Below are 22,294 nucleotides of genomic sequence, written 5' to 3'. Positions count from 1 at the left end.
TGATACACAGGAAAACCAAAATGAACCACACCAGCATGGCAAAATCAAAGGACTTAAATAGGGTCCCCAATTGGAGGCAATGACCAACACCTGCCTCCAATTGGGGAGACCAAAAGGATTGGAGGTGGCTAGATGAGCCACCTCCTGTCCTGTCCTGACTATGCCCTGAGCCCAGCGCAGAGATGGCTAGGGGCATAGCCAGGACGTGACACCCAGGACATCTCCCTAGGGAGGTGTTCCAGGCACGTCCAGCTGGGAGGAGACTTCGAGGTAGTCCCAGGACTAGGTGGAGAGATTATATTTCGACACTAGCCTGGGAATGCCTCGGGATCCCACAGTCAGAGCTGGCAAATGTGGCTTGGGAAAGGGAAGTTTGGGGTCACCTGCTGGAGCTGCTGCCCCTGCGACCCGATACCAGATAAGCGGATGAAGATGAGATTGGATGAGACATGCCCATTTTGAATTTGATGCCAGCAACACATTTCAAAATAGGTGGGACGGCATGTTTACTACAGTGTTGCATCACCTCTTCTTTTATCAATACTCTGTAAGCGTTAAGGAACTGAGGAGACTGATTGCTGTAGTTTTGAAAGTGAAATGTATTCCCATTACATTTCACATGATATAGGATTTCAGCTGCTCAACAGTTGAGGGTCTCCTTTGTCATATGTTTCGTTTCATAATTTGCCAAATGCACCAAACTCTTACTATGGAGCCATGCTGATGTAATACATTTAGAATGTGGTTTGGCATTGTCTTACCAGAAAAAGATGCAAATTTTGCTCCAAAACCTATATTGTTCAGTATTAATGGTGCCTTCACAGATGTGCTAGTCACCCATGCCATGTGCACTAATGCTCCCCCATACCATCACGGATGCTGGCTTTTGAACTGTGCACTGATAAGAAGCTGGATGGTCCCTCTCCTCTATAGCCCGGAGGACAAGGCATCCATGATTTTTATACCCAATCATGTTACTGACCTGTTGCCAGTCAACCTAATTAGTTGTGAGATGTTTCACTCGTTTTATTTTTTTTTGCATTACACAACATTTCCAGTCTTTTGTTGCCCCTGTCCCCAGCTTTTTTGAAAGGTGTTGCTGGCATCAAATTCAATGAGGCCAATATTTCTCAAGAAACAATAACATTTCTCAGTTTCAACATTTGATATTTTTTTATTGTACTGTTTTCTATTGAATATAGGGTTTAAATAATTTGCACATCATTGCATTCTGTTTTTCTTTGCAATTTACACAGTGTCCCAACTTTTTTGAAATGGGATTGTAGTTTCCGGTCTATATTCATCCCAATACAATTTATTTGAAAATATCTTAAGTCAAATTATATGTTTTACAGTATGCCACTAGTGTTTCTATTAATAATCCCATTTGGTTGCTTTGTATTGAAACAGATGACATTTGAGTTTTTTCTGCAAAATGAACTTGCTTTGCTCAGGAGCATGACTGGAATGCATGAAGGCAACACACCTGAAGAGAAAAAAAAACAAATTTAAGCTACAGCATGACGGAGAAAGAAGGATCATAACAATATAGTAAGTTCAATCTTAAACAAGTGTCATGATCTGCTTTTTTAGAGTTCATTTTTGTCATGCTTCACAGCATACATTTTGAAGTGAGAAATTGTTCATCTTGAATGCATGGTTGAGTGGTGTATTAATGAATGTTAGGCTTCCTGCAAACAGATTGCATCAATGCGTTGCCCTACGGTAAATTCTACATTATCATCGCTATCCATGTTGCGCATCACGACAGAAATAAGTCTGAATCTGATTCAATCCATGATGAGAGACTGCTGATGTTTACCATGATCTTAATGTCTGAAATTGCAGCAGACTCTTTTGTTTCCTGAACTTCTGTCTCAGTGTAGATTAATAAGAAATGTCCAGGGATCTAGCCAGCTTACCACTGATACTGAAATTCTACGAAAAATACCATAATAATTTCCCTCTCAAATAATGAATAATTCCTTTTCATTACTGGCCCTGCGTAGATTATGAATTATATCAACAAACAACATTGATTTTGTACTTTATAAATAACTTATATTGCACTGTCAGTGTTCCTTCACATTGGTTATCTGGTTGATCTATGTCAATTTCTGATACTTTAATGCATGTTTTATCTGGGTGTGTGCGCAACAGAAGTGAAAAGTTCATCAATTTGTACCACGTCCACCGATCCGAATCTGCCTAGCCAGATCCAGAAGTTCCTCCATGCTGTAGCACCCCAAAATATAATGAAAGAGTACTCTGACAATGTGTTTACGTTGCAGCTGAGGTTACCGTAAGCTGCAAACACGCTTGAAACTAATTACCTCTCAATCAGCAAAACACTCCTAACTAAAATGCTTGAGATCCATGCTTAAGAAAGCGAACAATGGCAATCTTGCCAACTTAAATCCAACACATGCACAACACAGCAAACTCTGCCACGGCGTCTGCAGCACTGTAAAGCTTCAAGGCAGACTCAGCATTTCACTGGAAATTAACTTCCAGTTGTACCAAAGTGAATTGACACTGCAGGTGTGATCAGTAATGAAGCGGTTAGCTCCTTGTGCATGTTTGTGCAAATTTTAATTTATTTATAGCTGGCATGTTAGCTAAGCATTCACTATGTTACTGATATTTTGCTCCAACAGAAACTCTGTGCAATCTGTGCATTTGCAGTTTATCTCCATTCATTTCAATAAATCTTTTCTGTTTACTTCAAGCTTTACATCAGCTACTATCAAGCTGCCTGGTATACGATTTTTGCAGTGTCTGACCATTTTTCTTACAGGTACAGTACAGATGTGTGCACAAATTGTTCTGTTAATGTTTCGCTGGACAATGTGACCAGCAGCGTTTTATTTTCCTGGACATTTGGGAAATGTACCATACACATACAGTTGCCTACAGCAATATGAAGTAATGAAAATGCTATTATATGTAATTGCTTTCAAATGTTAGCCAAGATGTTCTTGAGATAACATAAAGTAGAGAACAATGTTCATATAACATGACAGGTTTTACTGGAGTGGAAAACATTTCTTGTTGCGTCTTCTATAGCTGAATAATGTTTGAAGAGAGAAATACACCTATAGCCTACAATACACAGTATTAAATTCAGGCTGTAGAAATGTTTTAAATCTGCCTAATAAATAACAGAACACAGCTGTTTGTGAAGGCAAATGTAATTAATTTAGTCTAGAACTGGGAAAACAGGGGTGTCACTAGACCCATTGTTTTGGGCCTCTAGCCCCAGATGTTTTTGGTTAGCCCCCACTTGTCAAGTCCTGACTATGGGGTGCCTCTGTGCATCTCTATGTGCCTGGGGGACATAGTCATGGCCTGACAGCAGAGGTGGCTCTTGGCATCTCTGCACTCCTGTTTTGGTTGTCCCCAATTAGAGGCAGCTGCACTGTGTTCCCTCTAATTGGGGATCCTATTTAAGTTCTGTTGTTTCCATACTTTGTGTGGTCCATTGTTTGTGTTAATTGTTTTACAGGCGGTTCTTGGTTGGGTTCTTGCATGAGGTTTTGTTTGTTTGTTTGTTGTTTGAAGAACATAAGTGGAATGCAGTACTATACAGCTCTCCCCCGACTTGTCATGCTTCACTATCTAGACACCAATGCAGAGCATGCAGCAAATCTTGGCCTGCTGAAAATGAGATGCTGCGGTGGGAACTCCTTCCAGGAGCTTGCAATGTGCTGTAGCTGGACCTGGTATGTTTAATTAAAGTTGAATTCCACCAAAAATACAAACGAATTGAAACGACAAATAAGGCCTAACAAAACTAGAAAAGTTGTCAAGTAGACAGCATAGGCTTTTATTTTAATTTCCAGAAAAAAACATTGTTGATTTTTTAAAATTATTATTATGGCCATACTTCGCACAAATATCAAGTATCACTTGCTTTTAGAACAAGGTTAGGACATTTCAGGACATTTTCAAATGTTTTTGTATTTTCCAGAATTTCTTTTAAGGATCAATAAATAAATTGGGTATTTAGAACATTAGTATTGGAACATTGAGTAATTTGTTATTCTTGAAAATAAGGAAAATACAGTCTTTAAATACTAAATCTTCAGAAGGACTTTTTTGGAACAACCATGAGTTTAAAGAGTACACTTGGTGTCCATTAAATTCAGTGCTGACTATTCACATATTTAATAATATACATATATATATATATTACATACATTTTACCTCCACCTAGTTTAGAAAGAAATGTATAGTATTTATTAGACATGTTTACACTTAAAAAAAAAAATGTGTTGGGGTGGGTTGGGGCCTAAATGGTATGCTTACCTAAGAGTGGAATATCACACTTTAATAGATGTTTGTGTAGCACCTGGGTGAGTGTTGTACTTCGCACTGGGGGTAAAATACTCCTGGTCTTTCTATATTTAAGAACTGACCTTGTATGTTTTTGTTTTTTAAAAACACAATTTGGATTGCCACTGAATCCTGATATGGCACTTGAAAAAAGTAGCCTACTAGATTAAAGTTATAAGACCTTAGACTATGCTGTTTTGAAGTGATTAACACTTATTGTGACCTTTTTGAATGTACATGGAATAACAGAAAAAAGAGCTTAGAATGTTCTAGACTACAAACCCGATTCCAAAAAAGTTGGGACACTGTACAAATTGTGAGTAAAAAAGGAATGGAATAATTTACAAAGCTCATAAACTTATTTTTATTTCACAATAGAATATAGATAACATATTGAATGTTGAAAGTGAGACATTTTGTAATGTCTTGCCAAATATTGGCTCATTTTGGATTTCATGAGAGCTACACATTCCAAAAAAGTTGGGACAGGTAGCAATAAGAGGCCGGAAAAGTTAAATGTACAGATAAGGAACAGCTGGAGGACCAATTTGCTACTTATTATGTCAATTGGCAACATGATTGGGTATAAAAAGAGCCTCTCAGAGTGACAGTGTCTCTCAGAAGTCAAGATGGGCAGAGGATCAACAATTCCCCCAATGCTGTGGCGAAAAATAGTGGAGCAAAATCAGAAAGGAGTTTCTCAGAGAAAAATTGCAAAGAGTTTGAAGTAATCATCTACAGTGCATAATATCATCCAAAGAGTCAGAGAATCTGGAACAATCTCTGTGTGTAAGGTTCAAGGCCGGAAAACCATACTGGATGCCTGTGATCTTCGGGCCCTCAGGCGGCACTGCATCACATACAGGAATTATACTGTAATGGAAATCACAACATGGGCTCAGGAATACTTCCAGAAAACATTGTCGGTGAACACAATCCACCGTGCCATTCGCTGTTGCCGGCTAAAACTCTATAGGTCAAAAAAGAAGCCGTATCTAAACAGGATCCAGAAGCGCAGGCGTTTTCTCTGGGGCAAGGATCATTTAAAATGGACTGTGGCAAAGTGGAAAAGTGTTCTGTGGTCAGACAAATCAAAATTTGAAGTTAATTTTGGAAAACTGGGACGCCATGTCATCCGGACTAAAGAGGACAAAGACAACCCAAGTTGTTATCAGTGCTCAGTTCAGAAGCCTGCATCTCTGATGGTATGGGGTTGCCTGAGTGCGTGTGGCATGGGCAGCCTACACATCTGGAAAGGCACCATCAATGCTGACAGTTATATTCAAGTTCTAGAACAACACATGCTCCCATCCAGACGTATTCTCTTTCAGGGAAGACCTTGCATTTTCCAACATGACAATGCCAGACCGCATACTGCATCAATTACAATGTCATGGCTGCATAGAAGAAGGATCCGGGTACTGAAATGGCCAGGCTGCAGTCCAAATCTTTCACCCATAAAAAACATTTGGCGCATCATAAAGAGGAAGGTGCGACAAAGAAGACCTAAGACAGTTGAGCAACTAGGAGCCTGTATTGGACAAGAATGGGACAACATTCCTATTCATAAACTTGAGCAACTTGTCTCCTCAGTCCCCAGACGTTTGCAGTCTGTTATAAAAAGAAGACTTTTTTGAGATGTGTTAATGCCATGAAATTTAAAATCAACTTATTTTTCTCTTAAAGTGATACTTTTTCTCAGTTTAAACATTTGATAGGTCATCTATGTTGTATTCTGAATAAACTTCCACATCATTGCATTCTGTTTTTATTCACAGTTGTACAGTGTCCCAACTTGGAATCGGGTTTGTATTTCAGCTTTAGCAATTTGAACGTAACTGGAAACACAGTAAAGTACTTTTGAATCATTTATGTTTTGTAACATTTTACTGTTCTAAATAATTATTTTCATGCATTGTCTTTTTTTTTGTACAGGAAAGTGGTGAAAGGTAGAAGATGTCTGAGATTTGCTGAAAGAGCAGTGGGCTGGATTTCAAACCCATGCTATAGTGCATGCTGTACATGTGCTCTGTAGGCGGCAGGTTAGACGACTAGACCCAGGTCAGCTTACTGTTATAATTCTGTTTGTAGTTTGTAACCAACAATATGGCATCTTAAGGGTTTGTGATTTATTGCCAATCAGCCAAATGCTGTATCCAGGTACTCTGTAATGTGTTTTACATAAAAACAGTTCATAGTCATGGTATATTGCCCATATGCAACCACACACATTCATTTTTAATCCGGTGGATTGAAAGTTTATTGGCTAGTAAGCATGGTATAGGATTTTGTATACATACCCTGGTTATGACACCACATCACTTTTACTGGTCCAGGAAAACTGGTCTGTATTTGTAGCCAGTTTATAATAACAATATGGGATTGTAGGGGTGTTGGAATTTAACAGTTACGTACAGTAGAAAAATAGTAGAGTACCTGGTTGAGTCAAGGGAGAGGTACATTCAATTATTTTATTGGAATTGCAGCATAGTTGTTTTCATGAATGTTCCATATGTCATCTCATCATTAGATGGTTGTTCTCACTGATATATGCAAGATAGGCAAGTGTGTCTACCTACAAGAATGCATACATTCTGTAATACAGAGACCACTCTTCCACAACTACCCCAAGCCCAGTGGTCAATTGACAGAGTGTGACTTTCTGAGGGAGAATCTAAACACAGATGTTCTCTTGTTCCTTAAGTTATCTAGATGAGCGTAATCGTAACAAAACATGCATTCATGCTGTAATAATAATATCTGAATACTACATGGGTTTGTTGTGTATTGCCAGTATATCACCGCTATGTATCTAGACACTCTACGCTACGTTGCGTCTATGCACAACACTTAGCCATTACAATTTGGTCGTATGCCACAACTTCTCGTGCTTTGTTAATTAAAAACAACATCTACTCTATTGTAATTCAATTATCATTTTGTGTGTTTTGTTCAATGCGGAAAAGTGTGTATTTTTCATTTTTTAATCAGTGTGAATTAAATTGATCAGAGATAGGCAAAACATTAAATATCAAAATCTAATTATTGGATTGCTAAGAAGAAGAAAGACAGCACTGAAAAGCATAGCAATGGCAGACTACCAGCGGACCAATTACCCCAACAGTGGATGAGCGAAGAATGCTCACCATAATGAAGATAAAGAAGATAAAATAATTTTCAGACAGATCAGAGTTAGGCAGGGACATATCAGTCGCTAACATCCGCTGAACAATTGACCAGCAGAACTACAGTGGCTGCAGTGGAAGGTACAAAAAAATGGTGGAACAATATTGTTCCCTTTTTTTCCATTTCAAAGTGTAACCTGTGGCTGTGACTCATTGTAAGCCTCTAGGAGGAGACTGGACATTTAACCTTTAATACGTAATTTGGGCCATATTGTAAAGTTGAAAAGGTTACACGACCTAGTCATTTTAGCTTGTAAGACACTGGTATTACTATCTGGTGTTAACTGTGGCATTCACAGGTTGCTCTCTCAGGAACACACTGAACCAACACAGCTATAGGGAAGATCTAAATGTAATACTTCCGATGTCCTCTCTCCTCGACTGCTTCATTAAACCCATTGGAGGAAAATGTAAAAAGGGCACACCACTGCCTTCTTTATTCAATGCATTTTTGTTGAGGTGAGTTGGCAATTAAAATTTTACCATGATTCTGTTCGGCTTCTTTTAGGTTTCTGCATATGTTTCAACCTATCTAGGTTTTTTCCAAGCTGCTGTAATTTAACATGTTATTGCTTTGGTTTAGGCACCATCAGCACTAGTGAGGACCTTCACAATTTTTATGTACACTGTCAACTTGGTTTGAATCTTAAATTAATTGGTCAATGACACTGTCAGAGTCATGTCCAAATTGTTAATCAAAATTAATTACTGTCTTCAATCTCTTTCATAAAAACACAGAAAACACAGCCACATTTTTTTTGGCTGATGATAAGCTAACACTTATTCTATTAATTGTTTGAGCTAAGCTAAGCTAATGTCAGCTAAAACCTTTATTTCTACATGATATACAGTATCTCACAAAAGTGAGTACACCCCTCACATTTTTGCAAATATTGGAATATATCTTTTCATGTGACAACACTGAAAAAATTACACTTTGCTACAATTTAAAGTTGAGTACACCCCTCACATTTACATGCTGACAAACAAACAAACATGCTGATAAACAATTTCAAGTTTTTGACATTTAATGTTTTGCTTATCTCTGATCAATTTAATTCACACTGATTCAAAAATGAAAAATACACACTTTTCCGCATTGAACAAAACACACAAAATGATAATTGAATTACAATAGAGTAGATGTTGTTTTCAATTAACAAAGCACGAATGAATGCATTTTGTTGCCAGCAGTTTAGACATTAATGGCTGTGTTGTGTTATTTTGAGGGGACAGCAAATTTACATTATACAAGCTGTACACTCAATACTTTACATTTTAGCAAAGTGTCATTTCTTCAGTGTTGTCACATGAAAAGATATCACCAAATTTTTACAAAAAGGTGAGGGGTGTACTCACTTTTGTCAGATACTGTAAGGTAAGATGATGCTAAGCTACTATTGGCTACCTACGGTATTGTATGGTGATGAATTTAGGCTAATCTAGTGTCTACAGCTGAGGGAAGGTAAGGGAATGGTGCATTGTGTTAAGCCAGAAAAGCAGTCAGCTGTGTGGGGCCCACGCACATATCAATATGGCCGATAGCTTTGGTGCAGAAATCTGGAGTCATGCTGCTGCCTGCTGTTATATTTAGAGATCAGCTTTATGTAAGCCTAGGTGAATCACACATTCCTCCTCTCTCACTCATACATTCAAAATAGCAACAGTAGTCAAAATTTATAAAAGGTCAAATACAGATGTTACACATTTCACAGCCACAATGAATTATATTCCATAAAAAAAAAAAATCTATATAGTATGATAACATTTATGGAAACCTGACTGGTTGGTGGGTCTTCTATCCAACCATGTCCGTATTCCGTTGCAAACTGAATGTCAAATGTAGCAGGAATTCAATGAAGAGAGATTGTTCTACATGTCAAATTCTACATCTATCTGAATTTTACATAACATTACATAATGTAATATACTCAGTGCAGCTCAGCTGTTCCTAAGGTACCGCCCCAAAGACAATGTGTAAATGCCCCCTCACAATCTCATGTTAAGTTTCACCATAACTTGTTCCCAAATGTGTTACATTATTATTCATGATTGCTTGCCAACAAGAACGCATACTGTCTTGGTGATTATCAACATATGCATATTGTTGTAGAATAACCAGTGCATATTTATGTAATATATGGAAAAGACAAAGAATTTGACCAAATTAGCAAGATATTCTGTGAAGGTTGATTGTTGTTACTGGTGAATTTGGAGACATTATCGTCTGATCAACCATTAATAGTTGTTTATCCCACAAGGTGTACACTTAGTAGTCCAGTAGAACATTCTCTCCTTTCTCTGGTCACAATTGCGTAGAATTCCTATCAGTGTATCAGCTTTGATAAACATGTGGGTACACTTTACTATCTTATTAAAATATTTCTGAGAATGTACCATCATTTTGAAATCATGTTTTATTGACATTAGCTACTGATACTAAAGTCCAGGAGAAAGGGATGTTTGCACAGGTAATGTTTTTTTTCCAATGTTAACCTTATCTCTGAAGTAGCAATTAACAAACAACAGTGCTGCTTGAAAGTTTGGGAAACCTACAGGGATGGTCTTAATTTTTTTATAAAATATTAAACTAAATTCATAAAATACTTTTATAAACTCTAATTTGTAATTATGATTCCAAAAGGACAGACAAAAATGCATTTTAAAACATAAATGGTTTATTTAACACAAACTCAGATTTCATGTGTACAAAAATATGTGAACCTCTTCGATCAATATCTTGTGGAACCTCCATAATCTGCAAAAACATGGAGTAAACGTCTCCTATAGCCACTAATAAGTCTCTGACATATTTCTGGAATATAATCTCATGGTACAGTGGGGAGAACAAGTATTTGATACACTGCCGATTTTGTAGGTTTTCCTACTTACAAAGCATGTAGAGGTCTGTAATTTTTTCATCATAAGTACACTTCAACTGAATCTAAAACAAAAATCCAGAAAATCACATTGTATGATTTTTAAAAAATTAATTTGCATTATATTGCATGACATACGTATTTGATCACCTACCAACCAGTAAGAATTCTCTCTCTCACAGACCTGTTAGTTTTTCTTTAAGAAGCCCTCCTGTTCTCCACTCATTACCTATATTAACTGCACCTGTTTGAACTCGTTACCTGTATAAAAGACACCTGTCCACTCACTCAATCAAACAGACTCCAACCTCTCCACAATGGCCAAGACCAGAGCGCTGTGTAAGGACATCAGGGATAAAATTGTAGACCTGCACAAGGCTGGGATGGGCTACAGGACAATAGGCAAGCAGCTTGGTGAGAAGGCAACAACTGTTGTTGCAATTATTAGAAAATGTAAGAAGTTCAAGATGCCGGTCAATCTCCCTCGGTCTGGGGCTCCATGCAAGATCTCACCTCGTGGGGCATCAATGATCATGAGGAAGGTGAGGGATCAGCCCAGAACTACACGGCAGGACCTGGTCAATGACCTGAAGAGAGCTGGGACCACAGACTCAAAGAAAACCATTAGTAACACTACTCTGTCATGGAATAAAATCCTGCAGTGCATGCAAGGTCCCCCTACTCAAGCCAGCCATGTCTAGGCCCGTCTGAAGTTTGCCAATGACCATCTGGATGATCCAGAGGATGAATGGGAGAATGTCATGTGGTATGATGAGACAAAAATAGAGCTTTTTGGTCTAAACTCCACTCGGCGTGTTTGGAGGAAGAAGAAGAATGAGTACGACCCCAAGAACACCATCCCAACCGTGAAGTATGGAGGTGGAAACATCATTCTTTGGGGATGCTTTTCTCCAAAGGGGACAGGACGACTGCACCGTATTGAGGGGAGGATGGATGGGGCCATGTATCGCGAAATCTTGGCCAACAACCTCCTTCCCTCAGTAAGAGCATTGAAAATGGGTTGTGGCTGGGGCAACTAAGGAGTGGCTCCATAAGAAGCATCTCAAAGTCCTGGAGTGGCCTAGCCAGTCTTCCGACCTGAACCCAATAGAACATTTTTGGAGGGAGCTGAAAGTCTGTATTGCCCAGCGACAACCCCGAAACCTGAAGGATCTGGAGAAGGTCTGTATGGAGGAGTGGGCCAAAATCCCTGCTGCAGTGTGTGCAAACCTGGTCAAGAACTACAGGAAACATATGATCTCTGTAACTGCAAACAAACGTTTCTGTACCAAATATTACGTTTTGCTTTTCTTATGTATCAAATACTTGCAAATTAATTAAATGCAAATTAATTACTTAAAAATCATAAAATGTGATTTTCTGGATCTTGTTTTAGATTCCGTCTCTCACAGTTGAAGTGTACCTATGATAAAAATGACAGACTTCTACATGCTTTGCAAGTGGGAAAACCAGCAAAATCGGCATTGTATCAAATACTTGTTCTCCCCACTGTATATGGATTTAATGCAGTTGTGTAAAGAATGACTTAATTCTAACAATAATTTGGTGTGTATTAATAGTTCTCATTATTAATACACAGTACAGATGTGGTGGGTAGCCTACACTTACAATAGCCTACTCAATATTTGTATGTAGTTCACATGACTGTTTTACGTAGCCTACAGTTGAGGGGGATGTGTGAGTCATCGAACCAGAACACCTACTGGTCACCATAAAATGGTGATCACGTCATCTGACAAAGGATTTCCGGCAATTTTAACATGCAGTATCTCACAAAAGTGATTACACCCCTCACATTTTTGTAAATATTTGATTATATCGTTTTGTGTGACAACACTGAAGAAATGCCACAATTTAAAGTAGTGAGTGTACAGCTTGTATAACAGTGTAAATTTGCTGTGCCCTTAAAATAACACAACACACAGCCATTAATGTCTAAAGCGCTGGCAACAAATGTGAGTACACCCCTAAGTGAAAATGTCCAAATTGGGCCCAAAGTGTCAATATTTTGTGTGGCCACCATTATTTTCCATCACTGCCTTAACACTCTTGGGCATGGAGTTTACCAGAGCTTCACAGGTTGCCACTGGAGTCCTCTTCTACTCCTCCATGACAGAGCTGGTGGATGTTAAAGACCTTGCGTTCCTCCGACATCCATTTGAGGATACCCCACAGATGCTCAATAGGCTTTAGGTCTTGAGACATGCTTGTCCATTCCATCACCTTCACCCTCTGCTTCTTTAGCAAGGCAGTGGTCAATTTGGAGGTGTGTTTGGGGTCGTTATCATGTTGGAATATTGCCCTGCGGCCCAGTCTCAGAAAGGAGGGTATCATGCTCTGCTTCAGTATGTCACAGTACATGTTGGCATTCATGGTTCCCTCAATGAACAGTAGCTCCCCAGTGCCGGCATCACTCATTCAGCCCCAGATCATGACACTTCCACCACCATGCTTGACTGTAGGCAAGAGTCACTTTGTACTACTTACCTGGTTGCCGCCACACACGCTTGACACCAACCCAAACCAACTCATCAGACCACAGAACATGGTTGCAGAAATCCATGTCCTTAGTCTGCTTGTCTTCAGCAAACTGATTGTGGGCTTTCTTGTGCATCATCTTTAGAAGAGGCTTCCTTCTGGGATGACAGCCATGCAGACCAATTTGATGCAGTATGGTCTGAGCACTGACAGGCTGACCCCCCACCCCTTCAACCTCTGCAGCAATTCTGGCAGCACTCATACGTCAATTTCCCAAAGACAACCTCTTCTTTGGTTGACCATGGCGAGGCCTGTTCTGAGTGGAAACTGTCCTGTTAAACCGCTGTATGTTCTTGGCCACCATGCTGCAGCTCAGTTTCAGGGTCTTGGCAATCTTCTTATAGCCTAGGACATCTTTGTATAGAGCAACAATTATTTTTTTCAGATCCTCAGAGAGTTCTTTGCCATGAGGTGCCATGTTGAGGGAGTGTGAGAGCGATAACACCAAATTGAACACACCTGAGACCCAATGGCTAATTGGGCCCAAGTTAGACATTTTCATTTAGGAGTGTACTCACTTTTGTTGCCAGCAGTGTAGACATTAATAAGGGCGGTGTGTTGAGTTATTTTGAGGGGACAGCAAATTTACACTGTTATACAAGCTGTACACTCACAACTTTACATTGTAGCAAAGTGTAATTTCTTCAGTGGTGTCACATGAAAAGAAATAATCAAATATTAGAAAAATGTGAGGGGTGTACTCACTTCTGTGAGATACTGTACTACCGTTATAAGAAAATCACCACCTAATGTTTCTTTAATTGTCTTGAATGTAAGTAGATGTTTACAAGCCATAGGTCAGATCAAATATGATATGACCAAATACCCGGACATTTATGCTGTGACATTAACGATGGAACACATGAAAAGTCCGCTGGCAAAATATCGCAAAGCAAGGGACACTCGTCTGTTCAATAGTGAGGGCATCACTTTGGCGAGTAGCATTGGAGATGTCTGGCCCTAGAAGCCGGCAATGATACTGAATTGAGGATCAATATCTTTATTAGAGAACATTATTGGGTTAAGCTAGAAGAGTTGCACGGCCTCTAAACACCCTCGACCTGCGGAGTGAGCCTCACAATCCGTGTGCCAGTTTTGATTATGTCTAACAAAGGTGCCGGCATTTTTCCCAACAAGATTGTGGGCGGCGGTGCGGTGCTTATGCATGGTTACATCGAGTTAACCATGAAGATAGCCTCAATCAATCAATCAAATTTCTTTAAAAAAGCCCTTTGTACATCAGTAGTTGTCACAAAGTGCTTTTAAACAACACCCAGCCTTAAACCCCAAGGAGCAAACAACAGTAGTGTTGAATTTCAGTGGCTAGGACACACTCCCTATGAAGGCTGAAATTTAGGAAGAAACCTAGAGAGGACCCAGGCTCAGAGGGGTGACCAGTCCTTTTCTGGCTGTGCCGGGTGAAAATATTAAGAGTACAAATTGTAATAATTAATAAATGCATGTGGGTCCCGAGTCTATTTAAACTTAGTCCTGGTCGGAAGAATGGAGGACAGGGACAACATGGGGGAGGGGGAGGTGTCAACACAGTGGTAGCTGAAATTGTCAGATATCGTCTAAATCTGCAACACAGACAGCAACAGGTCTTTCAAGCCAGGTACTTCTCAGGTGTGGGCCAGGACCTCATGTCTTCCTAAATTTAAAACGACAGGAGACAGGGAACATTTAGAAAATGCATTCCTTATATCTACAAGGATTTATAGTGGAGAAGGAGAACTGACCCGACTCCCCCAGCACAATAATATAGCAGCGTAAGACCTTGGAGCTGAGACAGGGGGGTCCAGTGACACTGTGGCCCTATCTGGGGGAGGCCCTGGACAGTGCCCAACAGGCAGGATATCAATCCAGCCACATTGCCAAGCATCAACCTGCTTTAGAGATACAGCGTAAATTGTCATGACATCATACCTGTGAATAAGGGTAAAACGTATACACCTTTCGTAGTACGGGTTAATCAGGAAGTTACACCCGACATCCCAAGTTACTCTTGATGTTCCCTAGATGAGCCAGTTAGTGATGTGCAGTTCGCGAACAATTTGTTTATATTGAAAAAATCTTTTTAGTAACTCGGGACTCACAAGTCCTTTTTTCAGTGACTCATTCAAATGTATCATGAAAGTCCGCTGGTTTGACCTACCCGGTCCTCCAGCTCAGTTCTCCAATTATCATCTATGTACATTCACAGAGTAAAATATATAAATGCAGGATCATCATAAAGACATGTTTATAATTGATAATTTAACGCAGACCATAATAATTAATATAATAAGTTGATTACTGATGTCATGAAAAACACAGACAATAAAGCACAAAGCTTTTGCCTAAGTAAAAAAGACTTGTCAACGACTGACTCATTCAGTTTTATCGTTCAACTGAACGGTTGTTTCGTTCATTTGAACGTCTGCCAGCGGAGTTCTACCCCAATCCCTGGCATCCAGCTCAGCAGCCTACTTTCTGTCCAACAGCTGTTAGTTTTAAGTTCTCAAAGAAAAGTTAATCAAGAAAGTAGCATTATAAACACGTTTGTAGCAGATAATTGGACACATGCCCTACCTTAATGTAGTATTAGATTTTTATTGTAATGATAAACATAGTTGTAATCACAGAGTAAAACAAGCATTTGCTGAAGTAGAAAAGGCATGTAAAGGACATTATGATGCATTATGATGATGTGCATTTATTGGGCGAGGTGGGGGGGCTGTAGGCATTTCTGACTCAAATTAACAAAACGACTCAACAAGATCAGAGTCAGTGGAAAGAGTCAAATTTCCCATCACTAACTACCCATAACAAGTTCAAATTATTTACTCATCTTATTCTACTTACCAACTTGATTTAATCAATGAACCTCAGGTTCACACTATTCACCTGAACTAATTCCTTTAATCTTCTGCCAGATCTATTGTGTTATATTTTCCTACATTAATTTAACATCTCCACAAACTTCAAAGTGTCTCCTTTCAAATGATATCTAGCATAAGAGTCTACATGATTCAACTAGTACATGTTATTTCATCCAAACCAACAAGAAATTGGTAACAATTATCCTTTTGTGTCAGATAAATACTGATTGAACGCTGAAAACAAAAATGATTGCACAAGGGGTACACATACTTTCAAGCAGCATTGTAGATTATTCAGTTAAGAAATATAGCCACATTGTGGCTTAAGCCTTGCTGCAGTATAGTGTGTTCACACACACACAATGATGACATCATGTGCACATGCCATAATTCCCCAACTAGTGGAAATCATAAAACAGAATGCACAAACACTCACATAATGAGATGAATCAAATATATACCAGGGGCTCACATACACATAGTGTGTGTACGTGTGTGTGTGCGTACGTGTCTGTGTGTGTGTTAGCATTCTTGCCTCTTTGTGTGTGTGATAACATCTCAGTAATTACCAAGCGACTGTCTACTTGGGACTTGAGGTGGATAGTTCTGTGTCTTGCACTCTCTCTCATACACACACACACACACACACACACACACACACACACACAGTGTATAGCTCCTCCTCTCTCCTCTCATTTTCACCATCAAAGTGCAGGGAAGCTAACTGAAGAAAAAAAAGAGGGATCAGTGTTGAGCTGAGGGGAGGACGTGTCCCTAACCATGCTAAGAATATCCATTTGAATGCAGAGCCACCAGACACAGTCACAAGACACACACACAAATGTATGCAAGCAAGCACACACACACACACACACAAATGAACATGGGTAGAAACATGGACAAAAACCCATTAAATACCATATCCAGTCATTTTAGGATAAGAAGTTGAAGAGTAGAGCAAAAGCGTAGACAAGTCAATGCCCTAACATTCATGTACAGTACATCTACAGAGATAATGACAGACAGGCCTAGTGGGAGGGAGGACCATGACCAAGTCAGATTTCAACCTGGTTGTCATGGTATCCCAATCTTTGCTCCTCACCAGGGAGATGACCTATGACACCTGTGATGCCAACTGAGAGCTGATTGCGGCATACAAACGCGCCCAGATTACCATTCACTCCTCTGTCACTACAGAAGAGACCTAAACAACAGTTCACCACATCACTCATTGACACACACACACACCACCAGCTCACACTCTCCTGCAGCGATGGGCAACTATCCATCATAGTTTGTGTGGTTCCTGTATAGGTTTTCCATAGAACAATGAAAAAGTAATATATAAGGTATATGTCTGTTTTAGGACTCACTCACCACCTTTTATTCACTTTTGAAAGCTGGAATAATGGAATACACAATGTAAATGTTTACATCAGTAAATAAAATGATCATATAAATGATTCACATTTTAGAAATCAGCTGATTTTATCATAACTCCAAAAGTGTTGGGTGCTGCGGAAAATGCAAATAAAAACAAAATGCGATGATGTGCAAATAATTTAATCCCTATTTTTAATTGAAAACAGTAAAAAGACAACATATCAAATGAGGAACCAGAGAAACTTTATTATTTTTTATTTGATGCCAGCAACACGTTTAAAAATGTTTTGGCATAGGGGCATGTTTATTACTGTGTAGCATCTTCTCTCCTTTAAACAACACTCTGTAACCGTTTGGGAACTGAGTAGACCAATTGCTGACGTTTTCAAAGTGAAATGTTTTCCAATTGCTACTTGATAAAGGATTTCAGCTGCTCAACAGTTCGGGGTCTCCTTTGTCGTATTTTTCATTTCATAATGTGCCAAATGTTTTCAGGGGGTGACAGGTCTGGACTGCAAGCAGGCCAGTTTGGCATCCGTAATCTTTTACAATGGAGCCATGTCAAAATCTCTTTGTTTATCAAATTCACTGAATAACACAGAGTCATTCTTAACAATAAAATTCTTGTGACATGGCACAGTAAGAGTTAAGAAATATATAAAGCAAAATATTTGAAAAAATATACATAACAATGTAAACTAGCAGCAATTTTAATGGGTGTAGAATGGGGAATATGGACAATATGGGTAGGAGTACCGAATAGTATAAATATAATATAGATGTAATATGCCTATGAATGGTACATACAAATATTCTAATGTACATTGAATGTACATACAAAGTCATCAAAGCATTTGGAATGTTCATGTGATCAATATGATGATAGATCAATGTTGCTGGTTGAGAAGCCTTATGGCCTGAGGGAAAAAACTGTTGTGAGTCAGGAAGTGCGTGCTCTGATACTCTGGCAGCATCTACCAGACGGCAGCCGTGTGAACAGACCATAGCCTGGTGGCTGTAGATTTTGTTGATGTTCCGTGCTTTCCTAAGGCATCTTGTATGGTAGATGCCTTGCACAGAGAGGAGATGGAAGCCGACGACGCGTTCCGCAGACTACACCACCCTCTGGAGGACCTTGTGGCCAGCAGCAGGGGAGCTGCCGTACCAGGCAGTAATGCAACCTGAGAGGATGCTCTCAGTGGTGCACCTATAGAGTTTTTTCTGACATGCCAAACTTCTTGAGTCTCCTCAGGAAGTGTAGTGGTTTTATGGGCAGTTTTCACTGCAGAGTCTGCTTGCCTGGACCAAGTGAGGTCATCTTTGATGAACACACTGAGAAACTTGAATTTGGGGACTCTCTCCAGTTCAGTATCATCGATGTGTATGGGGGGTATGACCCCCCCCCCCCCCCCCAGCCCGCTGCTGCTTGAAGTCCATGATTGTCTCCTTAATTCTACAGACGTTTGAGAGAGGTTGTTGTCCTGGCACCATGTAGCCAGGTTCTCCTCTCAAGTAGTCTCATTATTGTTGAAGATGAGACCCAGGATGTCCCAGGATGTCATCCGCAAACTTAAAGAAGACGTTGGAGCTCTGTTTTGCTGTTGTAATATGTGCAGAATGTGGTTTGGCATTGTCTTACTGAAATAAATGAGAATAAATTAAAAGAAATAAGCAAGACAAAATATGTTGTCTGGATGGCAGCAAATGTTGCTCCAAAACCTGTAAATATTGTTCAACATTCATGGTGCCTTCACAGATGTGCAAGTCACTCGTGCCACGTGCACTAATGCACCCCCATACCATCAAAGATGCTGGCTTTTCAACTGTGTGCTGAGAAGAATGTTCCGTAGTACATTTCTTTTTCTAAAAAACTATTTCACATTTTGTTTAGTCAGACCACCGGAAAGTTTATCACTTCACCTCAGTCCATCTAAAATGAGCTTGGGTCCAGAGAAGACGTTGGCATTTCTTGATCTTGTTTATGTATGGTTCTTTGCATGATAGAGTTTTAACTTGCACTTGTGGATGCAGTGACAAACTGTGTTCACTGATAATGGATTTCAGAAGTGTTTCTGAGCCCATGCAATGATTTCCACTACAGAATCGTATCTGTTTATAATGCAGGGGGGCCCGAAAATCACGGCCATTCAATATTGGTTTTCCTTGTCCCTTGCATACAGAGATTTCTCCGGATTCTCTGAATTCTTTAATGATATTATATACAGTAGATGATGAGATCTTGCAAACTTGCAATTTTATGTTGAGAAACTTTATTCTTAAATTGTTAGTTAGTTTTTTTTAGCATTACACAACTTCTCCAGTCTTTTGTTGTCAATCTACTAGAGGGACCCCATTGACACCAACAACATGTCAATCTACTAGAGAGAAAACACTTAAAAACCAACCAGATGACCACACAGGCAACATACTATAGCAGCTGACCTTAAATGACCCTCTCTTCACCCCTTATCCATCGCTTTTCTCCATTATTAACAGTTTTTCACAAAACAAGAAACACACTTATTGAAACTCTCATCATGTTGACTAAACACTAGACTCCTCACACAAATTGTAACATTATGGAGGAATTGGGAACACTACTATAAAAAGGTATTCATTGATCTGCAACTATAATGTCTATCAGAAATCTCCTACTGCATTCTACACTTTGCATGATATTATTGTTTTCAAACAACCATGTTCACAATTGCCAGTTCTTGAGCCTCAGATATCATGCATGGTCTACCACCTGTCTATCAACTGCTGTCTCTCAGTTCCACAGAAACAAGTCTCAAGTCAATGCACTTTTTGTTGTACTGTCCTGTTCGTGCTCATGCATACGGATTCATAGTACAGAAACAATGAAATGGGTAAAGACAATAGTCAGATGTGTTTACCATAAGTAATTTATTTTCATTTCTGAAAGTCAATTGATTAAACTTCACTCATTGTAATATTATGTACAAGGACATGGTCAAGGACATGGTCAAGGACATGGTCAAGGACATGGTCAAGGACATGGTCAAGGACATGGTCAAATACATGGTCAAGGACATGTCAAGGACATGGTCAAGTACATGGTCAAGGACATGGTCAAGTACAGTGTCACGAACGTCATTAGAAATGCTTGTTCTTGTTTCTCTTCATCTCGTCCATGTCCTCTAAAATTCAGGTACTCTCACCGGTGGCCCTTTTTATTCATGCCAATATCCTGATTGCTTGATGACTAATTATGCTTGTTAGTGTTTACACCTCGGCAAAGTGTTTAATGTAGAGTTTTAGAATTGCAATGATGTGAGTTTTGCTAATGAAAGGCAGTATTTTTTGGATGACAAGAAAATGAAAATTGAGCTTTACATAGAATGAGATTTAATGTGTTAACGATTGTGAAAAAACTCTTTACCAAATTCTTTCACCTATTCCTTCCTTCACCATTTCTTCATTCTCTTTTCTACTCATCTCTCATCTTTATCTCCCCTTAAAACTCTTTCAGAACAATTGCATTATATTACATCAGATTTCATCTGAATACAACATAACCCTTTTCCCTGTTACACAGCTGGGTTAAACATATTTCATATGCGGGGGGACAGAGAGGGGTGAAACAAAAGACAGTGAGTTAGAAAACATTTAAAAGGGTGAATTCACACACACACTCACACACAAACATGCTAGTAAGAGTCTTCCTTCCAGATTTTCCATCTGGAGTGGCACAGAGTATCAGTGAGCAACATGGGAATGTGAGAGGATGCAACAACAGATTAAAAGGCTGTTATCTGTGGGCTGGTCCTCTGACAAAACATGACATCTTTGAAGATTAAGGTCAGATGTATATAATTAAATGAAAAGCAAAAAATTAGTGAAACTTTATACCTGTAGCAGGTCTAAATGTAGCTGATTGAGCCCAGAACTATCCGAGTTCTGCCATTCGCTAACAACCATTTTTTAGAAAATTGCGGTTTGCTTTTAAAACAGCATTCTCAACACTCAGAACTTTGCAGCATTTTGCGAAACAGTAAAATACACTTGCAGTTCAAAATATTGCACGGTAATTCATCGACATGTGAGTTAGCATGAGGGGGAATTGTTTTAAAACAGGCATAGAATTATAGTCATAAAAATAAATGTTTATTCTGCCTCAGCATCCTGACTCTGTTAGTTGAGAGTGGTAATTGCGATGATTAGAGTTTGGTGTATTGAATGGGAATATTTTCTTCATGACAACCTGGTGACAATTGTGCTTTAAAAGAGAGTTTTGCCAGAAATTAACAGGTGAACTATGCTTAAGGATTGTGGTACATTTCACATTGCAAAATGTTGAATATTGTTCATAGCAGCAATTTTAGTGTGTTAGCGCTTGTGAAAAATGGCAAAAAGGAAGCTGGAGTGCAGAGCCACTTGGACTCCTCTCTTTACCATTGGTTGCTTGGTGCCTCCCAGTGGCAGTATTTGAAATAGCTACTGCCCTTTGAATAATATCAAGTGTTGAACACTTACTTGACTTGATTCACCTTGCCATCTTCTCACTACTTCTCTGTTAAATGTCACCATTGACCTCCATTTTGTTCTGCATGAATTCCAATTATGAGGCCCTCTGGGGCCTGCCCTCTGTCTAAGAGTATAAAGTAAGGCACAACAGATTAATTTCCAGACGCATAGTTTTTGCCGGACCTCGTCAGCGGAGCCAGCCAAGAGCAAATGTCTCTTCAATCAATCAATCAAATATATTTATAAAGCCCTTTTTACATCAGCAGTTGTCACAAAGTGCTTTTACAAAATACACGGCAAAGAACAGTAGTGTTGAATTTCAGGGGCTATGAGAAACTCGAAATTTTGGAAGAAACCTAGAGAGGAATCAGGCTCAGAGGGGTGACCAGTCCTCTTCTGGCTGTACCGGGTGAACATATTAAGAATACAAATTGTAATAATTAATAAATCCATGTGGACTGAGTCCAGAGTCTATATAAACCTAGTCCAGGTCAGAAGCATGACCAGATGGACGAGGACAGGGACAACATGGGGGGGGGGGGGGGGGGGGGGGTCAGCAATGTGGCAACTGAAATCGTCAAATATCGTCTTGATCTGCAACACA

At 39.4% G+C, this 22,294-nt stretch overlaps 1 long non-coding RNA gene across 2 annotated transcripts; it reads left to right on the top strand.

Annotated features, from left to right (window-relative positions):
- Positions 1 to 3,502: 3,502 nt before the first annotated feature.
- LOC109616296 lies at positions 3,503 to 16,987 on the top strand. Of its 2 annotated transcripts, XR_004576482.1 has the most exons (3): positions 3,503 to 3,722; positions 6,271 to 6,396; positions 16,925 to 16,987. It is a non-coding gene; the product is annotated as an uncharacterized LOC109616296 (long non-coding RNA). The 2 variants fall into 2 exon arrangements; XR_002197408.2 differs by lacking the exon at positions 16,925 to 16,987 and having other exon boundaries at positions 6,271 to 6,604.
- The last annotated feature ends 5,307 nt before the right edge of the window (positions 16,988 to 22,294 follow it).

This window comes from Esox lucius, chromosome 11 (assembly GCF_011004845.1).
Source record: "Esox lucius isolate fEsoLuc1 chromosome 11, fEsoLuc1.pri, whole genome shotgun sequence".
NCBI lineage: Eukaryota > Metazoa > Chordata > Actinopteri > Esociformes > Esocidae > Esox > Esox lucius.
The sequence above is the reverse complement of the archived record's forward strand: the minus strand, read 5'-3'. Positions and strand labels throughout refer to the sequence as shown.